Raw genomic sequence first — 19047 nt, 5'->3', positions numbered from 1 at the left:
CATGTAATTATTGTAAGTACTATATTTTTTAATATTCGTACAATTTCTTTATACTTTGTATATTTTGTTGTCAGTTTTCGAAAAATTATTTAACTTCTGTATTTAGAGATTAACGTTCTCAACTTTATTTATTGTTGATAATTTATATAGAAAAATGTATCATATTCAATAATAGCTATAATAGCTATAATAGCTATAATAAGAAGTGATTATATTTATTATCACAGATATACTATAAAAGAATAAATAAAATAAATAATATAATTAGAATTCAATAATATAATATTGTTTCTTTTTATAATATATTTGCAAATATATCAAAAACAAAATTATTTGGAATATTGATCTTGAAAATATATTTCAAGATCATCAAAATCGTGTTCTAATAATTCAGATAATTACCAAATAATTAAATTATTAATTTTATATATAAATTCTTCATGTAAAATTTTAGTCGTATACATATTGAGTAATATTAATAATAAGATTAAAACAATAAAGAAATTCTAGCTAATAAATTGGATTACTCAAAAATATACTTAATAAAAAATATATATTTAATATTAATCCTATCATTTACATCGTCTGAGATAATAAATTTAATTAATTAACATAATATTGTGATTTATTATGTCAGAATAACGAGATGTCGAAAAAACGAGAAAATTAAAGATGAATAGACGAATATATATATATATATATATATAGATAAAAATATAAAATATTATTTAATAAATGTCAGATAAAATAATCGATTGTAAAATTTAGATATAGGCACACAGCAGACAAGCAGAAAGACGGGCAAGCTGGCAGGCAAGCAGCAGGCAGGGCAGCGAACAGGTCATCTAGCTACCAAGAGAGCAAAACCAACGTGGCGCAGAATGCACAATAAGTGTTGGGTTACGATAAACTGGTCAGAAACAATAGAGGTTGTCGGAGCAATGTGCTCCAAACTGTGCAGCCAAGCTTCAACTATCAAGTTACAAGCGAATATAGCAGTTGAGTTACGACAGTCACATAGCAAGAAGGTTGCCTAAAGGATCGAGACCAAGGATCATTTGAGTGGTTAGCTCGTGTTGGTTTGCTAGCGAACAACGTTTCACGTGACATACTTATTGCAACATGCAGATATTTTCCGCATCCTCTCTAATATCCTATATTCATTTATTGTATTTGTCTATATTTATTTATTAATTGATGAATTAAAATTTAAAAAGCCGACAAAGAAACAAACTATATTTTATAAAAATAAGTATTAATATGATCTATAATTTAAAAAATTTTTTTTCTTTAGTGATTCAAAGAAATTCGTAATCGAATGCATTATTGGATGTCGTCTACAAATTTATATAAGTAAGGAATCTTGATGAAAAATCCTATATTTCAAGATGTTAACGAAACCTAATAAATTCTCGTATTATCCTATGCTTATGTTTATATTCATCGCAAAGTTATATTTTCAAGATATTTCATAAAGTTTTGCCGTCTGGAAAATTGAAAAGCTGGACATAAGTACAAGTTTCAATTTACTTTTCTTTCCCCATCATACAATCTGGTTTTCTTTTACTTTCTCTTTTACTTTACTTTCATTCTTTCTCCTCTCCCTTTCTCTCTTCTCTGCTACTTCTCTTCCCACAGCTCTTTGACTACTTTTTTTTTATCTTCTTTCATTGTCATCATTCACATACATACATACATACATACATATATTCCCCATGCTCTAACTTCGTACCAACCAGAAATAAAGATAAAGGAAAATATATTCCGTTTGTAAAATTTAAAATAGAGAAGTAATTTAAAGATGGGTGCTATGAGTGGATGTATGTTACGATACAAAACATGAAACAAGGGAAACGAAATATAAAATAAATAAAGCTCGTAATAATATTAACCAAAATGCGAATAGACAATTATCCAATATTTATCTTCTACTTTGTTTCAATTTGTAACAATAATATAAAATTAAAAAAAAAACCAATTTATAAAAACGCAAATAATAAATAAATAAAGAAATTTTGTATTTCTTAGTTGATCTATACACATTGTAAAATAAAATGTATAATTATATATATACATAATGTATAACATAAATATAAAAAAAATTATTAATTTATTATGAAAAATAAAAAATGCATTAATTTATTATACTGTATGAATATTACAAAATAAATCCAAGAAAAATGTTATTATTAAATTTTAAATTTTCAAGAATATTTAAATATGTTTTAAATTTAATTTATCAAATAAAAATAATGATACAGAAAAAAATATAGTAAGTATAGTAGTATAAATACAGGACATAAAAATTATAATTATATTAAAATATTTTTTAGCCCTCTATTCATATAATTTATTCATAGTACTTATTCATTCTATAATGTTTTAATGTAATCTGCATTGTTTAATGATTGAATTCGAAATGAATTTTTTTTGTTTTTGCAATTGATTTTAATTCAAAAAAAAATTGGAAGAATATTTATATATATATATATAAATAAAAAAATATTATAAATATAAAAATTTCAAAATTTTTGTTACCTGAAAATAAAGTTTATTATTATTAACGTTTATTTTCATTTATTTTTATATAATTCTAATATAATGCAATATGTAATATATTTCAATTATATAATTTCATCATATGTCATATATAATATATATATAATCACGAAGAAAAATAATGACACAGATAAATTTTAATTACATATTTGAAAATAAATTAAACAAAAAACAATTAATTTTTATATAAATAATTATAATTATAAGATATATAATTTATGATATTGCATATATTGCATTTCAATTAATTACACAATAAAGAAAAGTAATAAATATAATAAATAATAATTGTTTTCTTATAAAAATATTATCATATTTATAATTTTATAATAAGAATAGTTTTGTATTTGTTTTAATACTTGTATATTTATATTTATATATGATTTATAATTTTGCCTTGCTTTGCTATTTTTAATATTTTTAATATTCAATTTGATATTTTTAATATTCAACGAATTATAGAATTATAGAAGGAATGTTTGTATTAAAATAATTACGACTATTCATAGGATTTTTTTCACAGTATTAATAATTTTTCTTTTTCTTCGTTCAATTTCTTAGATCATGAATTATTTATCACATTTTCTGTATTAAAAAATCGTTTAATTATGCTTCTAATTTCACAACATCTTCTATTTATTTCTATTTATTCTCTAAGAGAATTTTCTTTATTAAATAAATTTATTATAATTTTACATTCTAAAATTTTCATTTCATACATTCTCATATTTTTTTTAAAAATAGTTACATAATAGATATACTAATAAACATTTAAATTTATATTGAATTCAGGAGTTCTTCAAGAACAAACGTACTTATTACAACAACAATTATAATATATAAAAATTTCATTCAGAGAAAAATAAATTTTCTATATTCAAGTAATATTTTTGTTTCAATTAAAAAAATATTATTGTACATTTTTATGATTTTTCTTTATTATTCAATTAAATGAAATATAATTTATATATCTTAAAAAAAATAATATATTATAAATCCCGTACAATTTACAAAAATTAATTGAATATCATGTTTTTCGTTCGTTTTATTTATGTATTATTTAAATATGCAATTAAAAACTTGCCAATAAACTTTTCATCGTGACTGTATTGAACATTGAACAAATGGGAACTCGATAAATGACGTGCAGGACGCACGCTGAGAAAGGCACAACAGCAACTGAAAGCGAAAAATCGTAATCAACTGTTTCGCGGTCACATCGATATAATAAAACAACGACGACAAATTCGTAAACAAGTTTCGCATAAATCACATAGTGGATCCATTCTGATATCAAGGTTGGATACATTGTAAGTTATTCGTGTAATAAAATATGCACGTATATCCAAATAAGTTATCGCTTAACACTTTTTGATCGAGCAATTGTTGAGATAAAATTGTGGGGATAATCTTTTAAAATCTTTTAAAGCATAGGAAACTAAAACGAGTAAAATAAAACGTGATTTTACGATACGGATTTTTTACTAACGAATCTCGATTTAATCGGCTTAACTGAAAGATTAGAAACTCGGATAAATCCTAGTTAATAATAATTGAGATCGAAGAAATTATACTTTATAAAATGTATGTATGAAAAACGATGCATTCTTTTAAAATACGATCCAGATGGATTTTATTATTTTATTTTATTTTATTTAAAAAATAATTTTAAGCTGCTTCGTTACTTGATTTTATAATGAATTTATATTAACAAATTTTTGTAACAATTTTCTATGCAATATAAAATAATAAATTATAATATTTATATTATATTTTGTTATGTAAATGATAATAATTAAAATATTTATAATTACTTTAAATATCTTATTATATCGTTACATCTTTTGTTTTATTATAGCATGGAAATGCATAAAGATATTTCTTCCTTCTTTTTTATAAAATTAATGAAGTAATAAATAATAACACATCATATTAAATATATTAAAATTATTTTGTATTAAAAAATATAATACAATTATCACTTAAATTTGTTGTTTATATTTAATGCATTCTTTGTTTATTTTTATTTAGATTAATTATCAGATTAATAATCTAAATATTAATTTCATATTAACTAAAAATAACACATTCTATATCAATAATATTAACAATATTAACTTTAACATTACATGTATCAACTTAGAATTTCTTTTAAATCAATAATTTCAGATAGGGAAGAAAAAGATAATAAAAGTAAAGGTACATCGCGTTGGAAGTATAAAAAAACAGCAACAAAACTCAGGAATGTGTAGGAGAAATCCGAACGGAGAGCACAAAGAAGAAAGGATCACATACCTGTAGAACAGGTGTTCCATCGAAGACCGGCTTTTCGTTCTCTTTCTCTTCGAACATATACATCTACTACTTGGTCGACTATAAGTTTCGCCGTCTACACGTTCTTCGTTCAAACGTTTGCCTACGAATATACATATAGGATAATGGTATAGAAAGTTTCTCGATAAAAGTGATAGTGACAGTAATAGAAGCAAATATAATATACGTGAATATATGAATAAAATGAAATAATAAACCAAGTATGGAACGTCTTTTTTTGGCTTTCAGATTAACATGAAGCATATATATATATGGTATGAAGAATATGATTTTATAATGAAAAAAATAAGTCAAAAATATAGAATTTTTTATTTAAAACTTTATTTTCGAGTAAATCAAATTTTTTAAGATATAAATGAAATTAATTAATTCTTAATTGGATACGAATGAATCTAAACTTTCTATATGTAAAAAATATAGAATAAAATTTTATTGCTTAAGTCCTCCGATTTTTATGAAAATCGAGATTGAACATAAACAATAAAAGTCGTGTAATCGATGAATTTTTAAAAATTTTTTTTTCCGAAAAATTTTCGATTTTTATATAAAAAAATCTTCTATCTATAAATTCATTCACATCTAATCAAAAAAACAAATTTCTAGTACTTGAAAATTTTATTCTATATTTTCTTTTTACACAGAATAATTGTATTATTATTCGTGGAACACTCCGTATAATAATATTAGTAATAAATTGCTATATAATTTAATATTCTTTGAATATACAAATAAGAAATATTTTCATTAACCTGATAGCTCATTAATTAATAAATTGATAATTAACTTAATAATACACCATTGACTGATCAACGACTGAAACTGAAATTAATGTATCATAAAACGATTTTCATCGATACTATCATTTTACTTTTAATTTCTTTTCATCCTGTATGATAAACGAATATCCAGAAACACGACATTTCTTCCATAAAATCAATGACAAGTTATCAGAAAGAAAAAGTTCGATTAGAATGACCAGCTGAGTGTTCTTGGCCCGATGCCTGCCAAAATTGACTGTGCTTTAATTTATTGCACTCCACTTCATGGATGATAACTGATTGGACTTCGATTCCAAGTAATTAATCGCCATCAAATTTAAATAAAATCGATTTCCAGTTAATCATACCTTTCGAATTGTACCTTAAATTTTTCGTCAAAAAAACTACTCTAAATTTTCATAATGAATGATCGAATACAAAAAAAAGAAAATCTATTATCAAAGTGTTAAGTCACATGTCACATGAGACAATCGAACCAATTTCGATAATTTGATTAAAATTAATCTAACCAAAGAGTTCTCTCGTTTTCTCAAAACGAAAGTCTTTAACCCTTTCCAAAATTCCCGGTAGCAAGATGTCGAGTGATAAATTTATCCGGGATCGTCTCCTTCTCGCTTAGACGAAACGACAAAAATAACCCCGTAGCTGTTCTCTGCGCTCCAATGAATGCATAAGCACGGAAGGATGCACTCGTTGCTCGAGGAACGTGTCTTGTGTTATCCATTCAACCATTCAACGACGAATCGCCGTTCTCCCTTTTCCCTTGCTTCCTTTCTTCCTTCCTATGTCGGCCGGAAATCACTAGCTTTCAACGATTTATAAACCTCAAGCAAATCGATCGATGGATAAACTGTTTGCGAATGTAGTTAGACACACACATATACGCGACATAAAAGAAAATTTACGATGGCAAACGATGTACAAACGAAATCCCAGAAAGATGGGAAAAATATTGCTAATTATGTATGAATAATCGTTTCCTCTGCCCGTGGAATCAAATTGAGGGGCTCGAAAAAAGACCCTTGTTCGCTTCAATCATGATAATTAGATTAGATATGTACAGTAAGACCCCTTATATTCATGGTTAACCATAACATAATAAATATTGTCTACATTTAATTTATTTCATCTTATCGCATAAATATTGTCACGTAACATTTATTATTCATTTCACATTTGTTATTATCATAAATATGTCTGGCAGTATATATATATATATATATATTCAATGTATAACGTTTTTTTATCTGTGATTTTAGTTAGTCCCCCAAGGCGTTGAAACATTTCCTGGTGATATGCAAATCTTAACGTAATCATTCTGCAATGCAAAATGTTCAGACCAAGTAGGTAGTAGTAACGAATATAGTTAATTCACAAAAATATAAATAAAAAAATATTGAACTTTATTTTTCAAATTACAAAGAATTTAATTTTACATTAAATGAAACGAGATGGAAAAAGAACTATCAATCATTTTTGCGTATCAACTTTTATATTATTTTAGAATATAATCTTTAGAATCATCATTTAAAAATTTTCTTTCTATTTCGTACACGTTTCATGATTATAGGCAATATTTCACAACATTATTGTATAATAAATATTTTGTTAAAAAAAAAATTTAAAGAATCAAATAAAATTAAAAATTAAAAATAATATTAAAATATATCCTTTTTTTTTTAAAGAAAATTAATAAGAACTGTTTTGAATTTCTATTATGAACCTTTCATTGAATTAACATTTCGAAATATCGAAATGCAAGCACATTTGTGTGTTTTCCAAATCACATGACCTACATATACAACCGTATTCGATAAATGGAACACCACATCGTATTTCTTTTATAGTAATGTTGCTTCCTTTATTACCTACACCCTATGGCTGCCAGCACAGCCTGTTGCGTGCACAAAATACATATGTCTCGAGAGCTTCTTAATCCTTCCCTTCTGAAGAAAATTTCATGTTCAGTTTAGCTACCGTGTAATTACTTTAAAACGATATACATTGAAAACATGGCCTGATGAAATTCTGATGAATCGTTAATGTTCCTTAAAAGAAAATCAAAAAGTGAGATACATGTATACACACATTTGTCGCGTGAATGCGTATGATCACGGAAAAACACCATTTCTAGATCGTGACATATACCTATACGTTAACCGGTTCGAGAATTATCCATCTAACTCCGTTTATGGTATATATTCAATTTAATTTCTCGCCAAGTACAAGATGATCAATTACACATTTAGTAAGAAATAATACAAAAAAAGAAATATAAACTGTCGTTTTCATTAACTATTTTTATAGACTCATGTTTAAATATTTTTCCAAAGAAAAATAAAATTAAATAAATATATTTGTTGTGATGGATAAAAATCGATAATATAACCATTAAATTTGAAATCGAAGAAAGAAATATAAACTGTCGTTTTCAATAACTATTTTTATAGATTAATGTTTAAATATTTTTCCAAAGAAAAATAAAATTAAATAAGTATATTTGTTGTGATAGATAAAAATCGATAATATAATCATTAAATTCAATATTCTTCATAAACTTGACCGCAGATAAAAGATATGCAAAAAAACGAATCGATAAAAAATCTATTATATTTGATTTAGCTTGAGTCGATCGACAGCGGCAATGGCTGATCTTTCTCTATTAGCGGTACGTTAGAAGCTCATAATAAGATTAATTATCGATAATGAACCTCTCTCACCGAAGAATCTATTATATGATACGGAGCCGATATTGTAATTATATAATTGCCTCGTTTATGTTTTCGATAATTTGTTTTGTTCATGGAATATATTCAGATCATAATAAAAATATATTTTTATGCTTTTAGTTATTTATTTCTCTCTTAATGGAAACAATTAATTATTAATTAAAATCGTAAACAGTAAAGTTAATTAAAAATTAAAAAACACACGTGGATTTTTGAGGTTAGGTTGTTTGCAGTACAAAATAAAAATTATCGAAAGCTAAAATCAAGTTTTTTCGAAACTAAACGGCACATATAGATTTTCGAAATTTATCAACGTTGTTAACATCAATTATCCAAGAATTTGCTTTATATACAATGAATAATAATATTCGTGTGGCCAGAGCGGTACAATAAAAGATGCGTTTCGAGCTTCTCGTTTGAGAAACGAGACCGCGTGTCGATTACGTCGGCCACTGTCATCGCGGTAAAGCTCGATCGTTTTCAAAGGTAAGAAGGCAAGAAGATAGAGGTAAGAAAGAAACGTGGCGGAACAGGGGATGTGAAAGAAGACCAAGAGTAGCTTTTGGTAAGTAATGGCGTAACCTCTCAACGAACCTCTTCCACGAGTTGCTTTAATGTACGCGACTTGTATAGCTGTGTATGCTTGGAGATAGGGAAAGGGTGGTAAACATTATACTTCGAAGAGGGAAAGTGGTAACACTCTTTCTACCTTCATCTAGCCCTCGTCCAACTCGATACTTAAGTACTCTTACTAACCTCTTCCGATCTCAAGAATAAAATACGCATGCTGGATATCGTTCGTTCTCGTTTTATTTTTCTTCGATTGATTAACACGATTAACACGAAAGTCATTGACGAACGAATTCTTTTGAATTTTTTCCTATTCTATTTCCAAACATATTCTATATAATAATTGTGGAGAAAAAAAACGGTGAGATTAAAGAGAGATAAAAGTAATATTTATTTCTATACATACTTTTATAATATTTTATTATATTATACTTTTGAAAAAGAAAATTTATCAATACTTTATATTTACTTTATATTTACTTTATATTTATTTAATTTTTCAATAAAAAATTTAAATTAACAAGTTTGATTTAAAAATTTTTTTTCGATTTAATAAACATTAAAAATTTAATTTATTTTATAATAAATATATTATATGTATATTAACAATATATATCTTTAGAAAAATTTTCTGTTAAGAAGTCTAAGTATGTAGTAAATACATATTAATCTTTTAAAATAAGCGGCATTTCTCCCATAATTACTCTAATTCTTGTTTGCTGTACTGTATCAAAGCTTTGTGAACGTCATGAGAACAGAGTAAATAAAGATCGAACAAATTCGCTCATCTTAATTAAAATGAAAATAGACGTTCAGCATTAAGTGAAATTTATTGAGCATTTAATCACGACATATCTTAATGCATCGAATAATTCTCAAAATGTATCATATTTTTGGGATATCAAAACGAAATACGAATTTCGTGCGTAAGACGTGTTAACATAGATTCCATGCAAATCGATTAAACACGAACGCTTCTTAATTACACTTCTGTCAAATGGCAGAAGTAACGACTGTATATGACATTTGGCACGTGCCAACAACAATTATTACGCAACACGGTAACGATGAATGAACCGAGAACTTTACAGTACGTTGACTTTCATGAGAACTACCGACGTCAATTATCAGTCTTCGATGCTCACTCGATCATTAACATCCAAAGTCAATCGGATGAATATACCACTTGATGCTAATCAACTGTAAGACTGCATATAAAAATCAATCGAAACAATATATATTTTTTATGCTAATATATATGATTGAAATTAGAAAATCTTTTTTTATAAGATGTACTTTGCTCTTACCATTCATAGCCCATGGTCCATTTACGTAATGGAAGTATATGAAATTAGAACATCTAATACATAACTTTAATAATAGTAATAGACTAGTTTATATGGAGAAATATATATATTATAATGTAATTTAATCTATAAATTTAAGCTACAAATATAGCGAATGAAACGATATTGTTTAAGATAGTGAATACAAATTAATAATGATATCGTGAAATATGTTATAATCTAATAAAATAACTTATAATAAATTTGCATAAAAATAACAAAAAAAAAAAGAAAAGTAAAATAAACGAAATCAAAAATAAAATCTGAAGTTCAAATTTCATTAAATCTGTTAAATCTCTTGTTCTTTCGATAATAACAAATCGTTCATGCGCGCGTGATAGTCACACTTGTTTCTGTATCGCACCAATGACCACCGAGATCGTTCCTGCACGCAACGTTCCTATACTCAACGTACGCTTGTTTCAGCGCAACCACCTTCTATACTTCCACCATCGTTCGATCTTAAATTTCCACGTCTATGCATTCCTTACCACTATATCCCTTTCTGTAGAACAGTTATTTTATCGAGCTATCGATCTTAATTACTAGTACTCTTTAAATAGCATTCAACCGTCACATTTGTATTATTTGGTTAAGGAACTAACCACGATCGATCAGATTGTCGATAATTTCACTTTTTTCATTGTTTACTTATTTTCTCGAAAATCATCGCAAATTCCGATATCACATTGATTTCCAATATTCGATCTTCGAACAATTTATCGTATTAACGATTGTTTTTTTTTTTTTGGTTTGGGAATTAAATTAATAAGAGCAATAATTTCATAGTTATTATATTTAACACATTCTAGTATCTCATATTTCATGTTTCGTGTTTTCACGTATAGTTAAGTATGCCGCAACGATCGATAAATGAAACACGATGAAACGCACACTGACCTTTCTGCTCCGATCCTGGGTTCGATGTTGCCAACTTCGAGCAAAGGTAGATGTCTTTAGAACAGTCAAATTCACGAGACACTGCAAACTACTTACACTCACGGATGTCCTTTCTAACTAATTTTTACATTCTTATGGATACTATTAATCTACTTATAGAAAACAAATGGACAGCAATGGGATTAAAAAAATATATATAGAAAACCAAAAATGATTACTAGCATGGCTTGAATTTGCACTTTTACGTGAACATCGCCGATGATGTGTGAACGAAACATAGATCTCTATATGTTTGATACACGGTATGATCTATCATGTCTAATTTGATGGACGAACAACGCGAAAATTTTGATTGATAGTTTAAAGTTCGATATCAATGTCACTGCACATGTCATTGGTGCTCACTGTCGATCACTATTGCGTTCGAATCGGGTTGCAGTGTATCCCGGAAGTTCTCACGATTCCATTCGTTCTAAGTATTTTCGTAATTGAGATTTAAACGACAAATCCAACTAAAACTTCAAACGTAAATCAATCTATCGAAACACTCGCGGAAGGAAATACCGAGTTAAGAATCGTGTAGCTTATGAACGCGTTGCGAGAGCAAGAACATTCACAAAGGAATCAACTGAAAAACCCAAAAGATGCGACGCGGTAAACGTCCACGCTCGCTCTGAACAGCCCAGCGGCGGCTCGAATCTAGCGCGCATCTGCGCCGCGCATTTCCTCCCTTCATTGGCTCACCAACCGCTATTCTTCCCCCGCCATACCACTAGCTGCGCTACAGGGGTTCTCTTTACGCTCGACGTCACCGCCGATTCTACTATTTTATCGACTTTCTTTTCCTTACTCTTCTTCTTTTTTTGTCTTTTTTCTCTTTTTCCCCAGATAACAAGCGAATCTACCTGTAATCGAATTGCTTACAGTCCTTTACACTCTATCATTGATGATTCATAAACTGTTTTCAACTTATGATTTTACGGTCTTTGCTTTTTCAAAACATAGAAATCTTAATTATCATGTAAGCATTACATTGTTATTAAGTCCTCACTTTCGAATCAATGACTGTGATACAAAAGAAATAAAGAAACAAAGAAAAAACTAGAAAACCATTAATATTTATTTTGAATTAATTATTATTCATTATGAAAGAAGAAACTTGTAAAAAATGAATGCATCATGGATCGATTATTTAAATAGAATTATAAAACTTGTAACTCGTTATAAAACGTAAATACATATGTATTTATTTAAACAGACTCGTCACATCATTAAAAAGAATTGTCGTTGGCTAAATTAAATTATTTTTTCTCGTTGATCTTGTTATCTCGTTCTCTTTTGTAGATAACTTTTATATATTTATTATAAAATTTTGCCAAATTTCACCATAATATTGGATTCAAAGGCAATCTCCTCTCCTCAAACATGAAATTTTTAAAAATTATCTCAAATTCTAAAAAAATTATTCGTAATTTACATTCTCGCGTATAATTTTAGCGTTAATATATAAAGTTAATTAATATAAGAATATATAAGAGACTTTTTTTAAAATTTCCACAGTATCGCTATGTTAAGATACATTGTACAAAAAAATAACAAAATGTACATCGTGATCGAATTCAAGAGTGGATCTTCTTTAGAAATAGAAAAATACATAAATCAAATTCATAGTCGTTCGACAGTCTAATATCACATGTTGTATCGTAATATAATTATATATGCATTTATATGAATATTAAACATGCTTTTGATTTTATCTTTTTTTCTCAACTTTATATTTATAACTTACTTATAATTTTTTATAATACATAAATAATTAATATAAACTTAATTATTTAGATTGTAATATTAGATAAAAATATTAAAATATTATAAATCACGAACAAATTTCAAATTAATCGCAAAAATATATACATTAATAGTATTACACATTTTGTTTTCTAACTGGATTCATTTCTAGACATGTATTGTATACAAAATTTCTGATTACTTGGAGTGATCTATTGAATTTTGATATGAACATATAATATATATATATAGATAATTTACATTTACTTTACATTATTTCTAGATATATGAAAACTATCATATTATATATGATATATATGATATATTTTGTTATTTACAGACATGTGTTTTCGTATGTTAAATATCTACATTGATTAATTAAAAAGCAAAATTAATTATCAACGGTCACATTATAAATAAATATTATAAATAATTATACTTATAATATAATAATAATATAAAATAATATATAAGTTAACATTTTATAAATAAATGGATAAATATTTTATTAAAGTGGATACGTGTGTTCATTGGATAATATATAAAATAAAAATAAAATGCCATAACAACTTTGTATTTGCGAGTAAAAATATAATAATAAAATTATTAACGATACATAACATATCTTTAAATTTTTTTCATTTTCATCTATCAAATTTAGAACATTTCTTTGAAAGAAAAAACGATAATATGTTAAAATTGCAAAAATATTAAGAGCCAAAAACATGGAAATACGCGATACATATGCAAAATTGGAAAATGGCATAATTCAGTGAGCGAACTTTTCTATGTATGAAAAACATCGTTGAACTTTTTCAATTTACGAGTTTCGATGTGCAGTGTTGAAATAATACGCTCCATGTTTGATTTCAAGTGTGTGCGCGCATAAAGACACGTTCGCTTTTTCTCGATATATACATTCAGATAATACCTATACAGACTTGTTCGTTCGCAATGTGCAATCCCGAACGATCAGGATACAAGAATGAAAAAAATAAAATTGCTGATTGTTTTATTGTTTGTTCTTAAAAACCTCGATGTTTGAAAAGTTTGACCTCTTTCATGTACCAAATATATAAATAATATTTAGAAATAATATTTTTAATTACTCTCATAATTTTGTTAGACGAATATCGTTCAATGCGATATGTGATATACAATTATTATATTAATTAATCAGATATATATATAATAATAAATATTATATTAATCAGAAAATTATTTATATTCTATATTACAATGAAATTTATTTGAAAATTTTGATTTTATTGAAAATGTTTATAAAGCATAATGAATTATATATAGAGCAATTATTTTAAAAGAGAAAAATTAACTTTTAAAATTTTCGGTATTTTTTCAATTTTTGATACTTTTATCTGAATATATTTTCACAAAAAATAAAATGAGCTTAAGTTAAAAATTAAATAATTAAAATAATATAAAATTTTCTCTATCTCGTACTGTTATAAAATAATATTAAAAAGAATGAAAAAATATTGAAACTTTGAATATTGATTTTATTTGTTTAAAATAATATTAAAAAAAAAAGAAAAAAATTGTTATATAATTATTATGTGATTATAATCATTGTACACATATAATCTATTATGCTCTACATATTCACAAAATTTCATTAAGAATAAAAGAAATTTTAATTTTTTTATTTTAAATTTTTTTTATTCATTATGAATTCATATGAACAAATTTTAAAATATTTTTTCTAAAATAAATAATAATATAATGAAATATAGAAACAATTTTGAAGATATAATAATTTTCCAATATTTAGTAAATAAATTCTTTACTTATTATGCAGCAAAGATCCAATTATAATATAAAAACATTTATATAAATAGAACGATAGTTTAAGTAAATAGAATTCATACAAGCAGAGTTTTATCGAAGAAATTTAAATGAAATTCTATTAAATATTAAAAACCTATTATTTGTCCTTCGACAAATAATTTTATATAAACAAAATTCATAATACGATTTAATATAAAAGATTTGTGGTAATCATTATAAGATTCACTCGATATAAAATATAATGAAATAACTTCTCTTTGTTCTTCTTTGTTCTCCTTTCCCTTTGCTTGTTTTCTATGAACCGGTCTTTATGCCGCTTATTGGATAGAATTCAGCCGAAATTGAAGATCAGATCGATGAAGATCAGAAGGACAACAATAAAATTTGAATGTTTCAAGTTTCAAATTTACGAATCAATTGTTAATACATATTACATATATATTCATTACTTAATATTAAGTTAAACAAATTATGAAAAAACAGAAAAAATAAAAATTCTGCCTATTATTAATTCATAATAGTACATAGATTTTTAATAAATTTTTTGTATAAAAATTTTTTCATTAAAATAAGCATTATTAAATTATTTAATATATTTACTTTCTATTCAGATTTCATCCTTTTTATTAAATCATTCTCAGAAATTTGTATTTACCCCGAAAGTATTCGTTTCTAATACCACTTACTCTGGTTTACCTCATCGACCCTATTTCCTTTCATCGAGGCAATATCCGGAACGAATTTTCATCGATAGAAATATTTCCGCCAAGAGTCATCGGGATGTCATGGAATTCTTCATTTCAGTTTCTTTCATATATTTCGATAATCTTCCGTGTAAATTCCTAACAGCGTGATTTTTTTTATAAAATTCTACATCGAACAATTTACAATTTATTTCGTTGTATATTGAGTTCAATAATTATTAGCGAAAGTGGATGCACTCGTAATATTTAAGAAATTATTTACGAGAAAAAAATTAAAGAAAAAGATATTTTCATTATCTAAAATATCATGCTAATATATTTGTTGATGCTCGATCTCGAAATTAATTAGTTCATAAATCGAAAAATGAATGCGAATGATTATATATATATATATTGCACAATTTATTTTTTTAATTTCACTTTTCTTTTTTCTTTCTTCTTTTAATATATTATCGTTCAATAAATCTGAAAATATATCAAGAATATTTTATCGAGAACTACTGCATTCCTAACGAATTAGACTCGTTCCAATATTTATGGTTCATTGGAAGCAAAGTCGAGAGGAATCCACCCCTTTAGCGACGAGAAATCTATCGATTAAAATATCAAACGATATGCGCGTGAAAGCACGATTTGCGGTTCAAGCCAAACTCTGCTGGAATTGCCGTATCTATTATATATTATGTATTGTGTATATAACAGAACCACGAAAAATCCAATATTTAGTAAGTAAAATTATTTTATACACTGCCAACGATTAAAGAAATATGTTTCAACGGACAAAAAATGCGATAGCTTCCGTGATCCCAGACCATGAAAAGAAAATACAATGTACGTGTACTTTCTTTCATCTGTCATGTTATTATAAAAATTTTTAACAATGTAATATTGAAATACATAGAATTCTCCTTTATTCAAACGAACAATAATTTATGTATATATGTAACCCTTAATTTTCTTTTCAATTTTCTATACAAAAAAAGAAGAAAAAAAAATATGCAAAAGTGGCCACTTTTTATTTGAAATAAAAATAAAACAAAAAATAAATTTATTTAAGAAATACAAAAATATAAGTAAATTATAAAATTTTATTTGAGAAATAAATTATTTTCAAATGGTTTATTTATCAAAATATTGATAAATACTTCAAATATAATAAAGAAAAAATTCTAAATTCTTTATATTTTAATATATAAAAAATACAAACTTGATTTTAAACAAAAAAATTATGTACAAGAAAGAATGTACTTAAATCTAGACAAAAGAAAAATAGAAAATAAAAATTTTACCATACAAAAATATATTTATCTTTTTATAACGAATTCAAATAAAAAAATATATTAATATCAAATAAAATATGTGATAAAATAATCATTGAGATATATTATTATTCAAATAATCTTATTTAAAATAATAATTATTTAAAATAAATAAAATAAAAATTTTATTCAAATAATTATTCGAATAAAAATTTATTTCGAGCCTTGATAAAATTTGTGAGAACAATCAAAAGAGAAAGAAGCATACAGACTTTGTATTACATGGAACGAATATATAGAAGAAGATGGTACGAAAAAAGATGTTCATCTTGGAAAAGAACGCCAACGAGGCAGCTGACCGTGATTGCCAAAGTAGAGTCCATTTAAAGGGCTGCCAGCTACTTCTTGCAACCGGTATCGAAGAACTAGTCGGCAGATGGCATACGCTGGCTGGGACCTTAACTACAGCTCCTTTCGGGACCTTCAAAAAGCAAGATACTTTCTCTTTCTCTCTCTTTCTCTCTCTCTCCATCTTACACATTTATTTTATCTCTTACATCCTCTTAGGGATCGAGGTCATTCTCGATCGTGGTCACTTTCCATTAAATCGTAATTACACTTAATGATTAGTTTCATTAGAATCATGTTTCGATAATTTGGTTACTAGCATTTATCTTCAATCGCAATAATTATTGATTATTTATATTCAATCGTTAAAATATATCAATGAAATGAACTAAATTAATTAACTAAATTATATGAAATGGTACCATAATCGAACGTTGTCACCAGCTTCGATGGGACGATTCGAGATTTTTGAGGATGGATCGTGAACGAAATCAGATCCGCTCTTCTCGTGTCTCTCTAAAGAGAGCAGGTGCGCCATGCATCACGGAAAACCAGTCTTTTTCTTATTGATCTTGCTTCTGCCCTTTGGACCGTTACCAATCCCACCTGCCGATCACGTGGCTTCCCCCATCCTCTTAACCAACTACAATTTATCTTTTAATATACACTATGTACAAAATATTTTCTACACCTTTCGAAAAATTTGATTTTTAACGGAAGATTTTTGCCACGCATTTTCTACGAAAAAGAGCAGTATAATTACGTTGAAAATCGTTGACTATGCGAAAGATAGAAGCCGATCGTGGCCGAACGATCCATAGACGTTTCGTCGCAATTTGTAATCCGATATTATCAACCGAGCAAATGTATTGAAGCCGCACAAGTACGCGCCCATGTTTTTTGCAAGGTGCCCGATTGAAGACCACCTGTCGGTGCTCTGCGTTATCCGATGACAATTTGCTGCGCACTGGAGAAAGTAACACGCGTGTGCACATTATCCACGAAAGACCATTGTACCCTGTGTCTTGATGAAATGTGAAAAATGCATGCATATATTTATGTTTGAAAAAGCGAGAACAGGAACGCCCTTGAAATGAGAAATTGTCACCTCTTTGCCGTTTATTGCTCTTGATCACGACACTTTAACGATTGCACATAATTTTCTCTTAAATGAAATGAATCGTACGATATAAACGTTATGTATTCATTATAAATATTATATACATTCATTATATATAAATGTATATTAGCATATAAATATTTATATAAAAATATCGATGGACGTTTATTTATCAAATTATTAAGCAATTTAAACAAAAGACAAGCAAGAGACAAAATGAAAAAATGGTATAATGGAGAATAGAACGATTTCATTCTATTTTTATCTCATTTTATATAACGCGGATTTAAACTAAATATATAAATAATAAATAATCTCAACCAACATATCAAATCAATTCACGCTTTTTCTATCTCTAGAACCGATTATCTTTATATATCAAATCGTTTCATCAATTTATTAAATTATTATTATTACTAACTAATACTAACTATTTTTCTATCTCTAGAACCGATTATCTTTATATATTATCTTTATATGTCAAATCGTTTCATCAATTTATTAAACTATTATTATTACTAACTAATACTAACTATTATAGAATTTCCATCTGAATCGTTTAAGGACAAGCAAATTATTTAATGAAAAGTAGCAAACTAACAAATAAGCACATAATCTGACCAAGCTTTAAAGAAGAAATAACAACATAATTGTATGTATAAATGTATGATATGTGGATACCAATTAGGTTAAAATGGCAAAAAACTGAAAGTAAAGAAAAAAAAAAACAAATTATTCATTGCTAATTTTTAAATTTTTAGGATATTAATTGTTTTGTTGCTTGTAAACCAATGCTAGAAGAAAA

At 26.3% G+C, this 19047-nt stretch overlaps 1 protein-coding gene across 1 annotated transcript in view; it reads right to left on the bottom strand.

Moving 5' to 3' along the window:
• LOC122716012 (protein tincar) overlaps positions 1-11848 on the bottom strand; it is a 49883-nt gene extending 38035 nt beyond the window's left edge. The window contains exon 1 of the mRNA XM_043938689.1: positions 11218-11848. The gene's annotated coding sequence lies outside the window, so the exon portion shown is untranslated. The remainder of the gene's footprint in view (positions 1-11217) is intronic.
• Between the last annotated feature and the right edge of the window lie 7199 nt (positions 11849-19047).

Source organism: Apis laboriosa, unplaced genomic scaffold (assembly GCF_014066325.1).
Source record: "Apis laboriosa isolate Shangri-la unplaced genomic scaffold, ASM1406632v1 scaffold41_cov147, whole genome shotgun sequence".
Classification (NCBI taxonomy): domain Eukaryota; kingdom Metazoa; phylum Arthropoda; class Insecta; order Hymenoptera; family Apidae; genus Apis; species Apis laboriosa.
The sequence above is the reverse complement of the archived record's forward strand: the minus strand, read 5'-3'. Positions and strand labels throughout refer to the sequence as shown.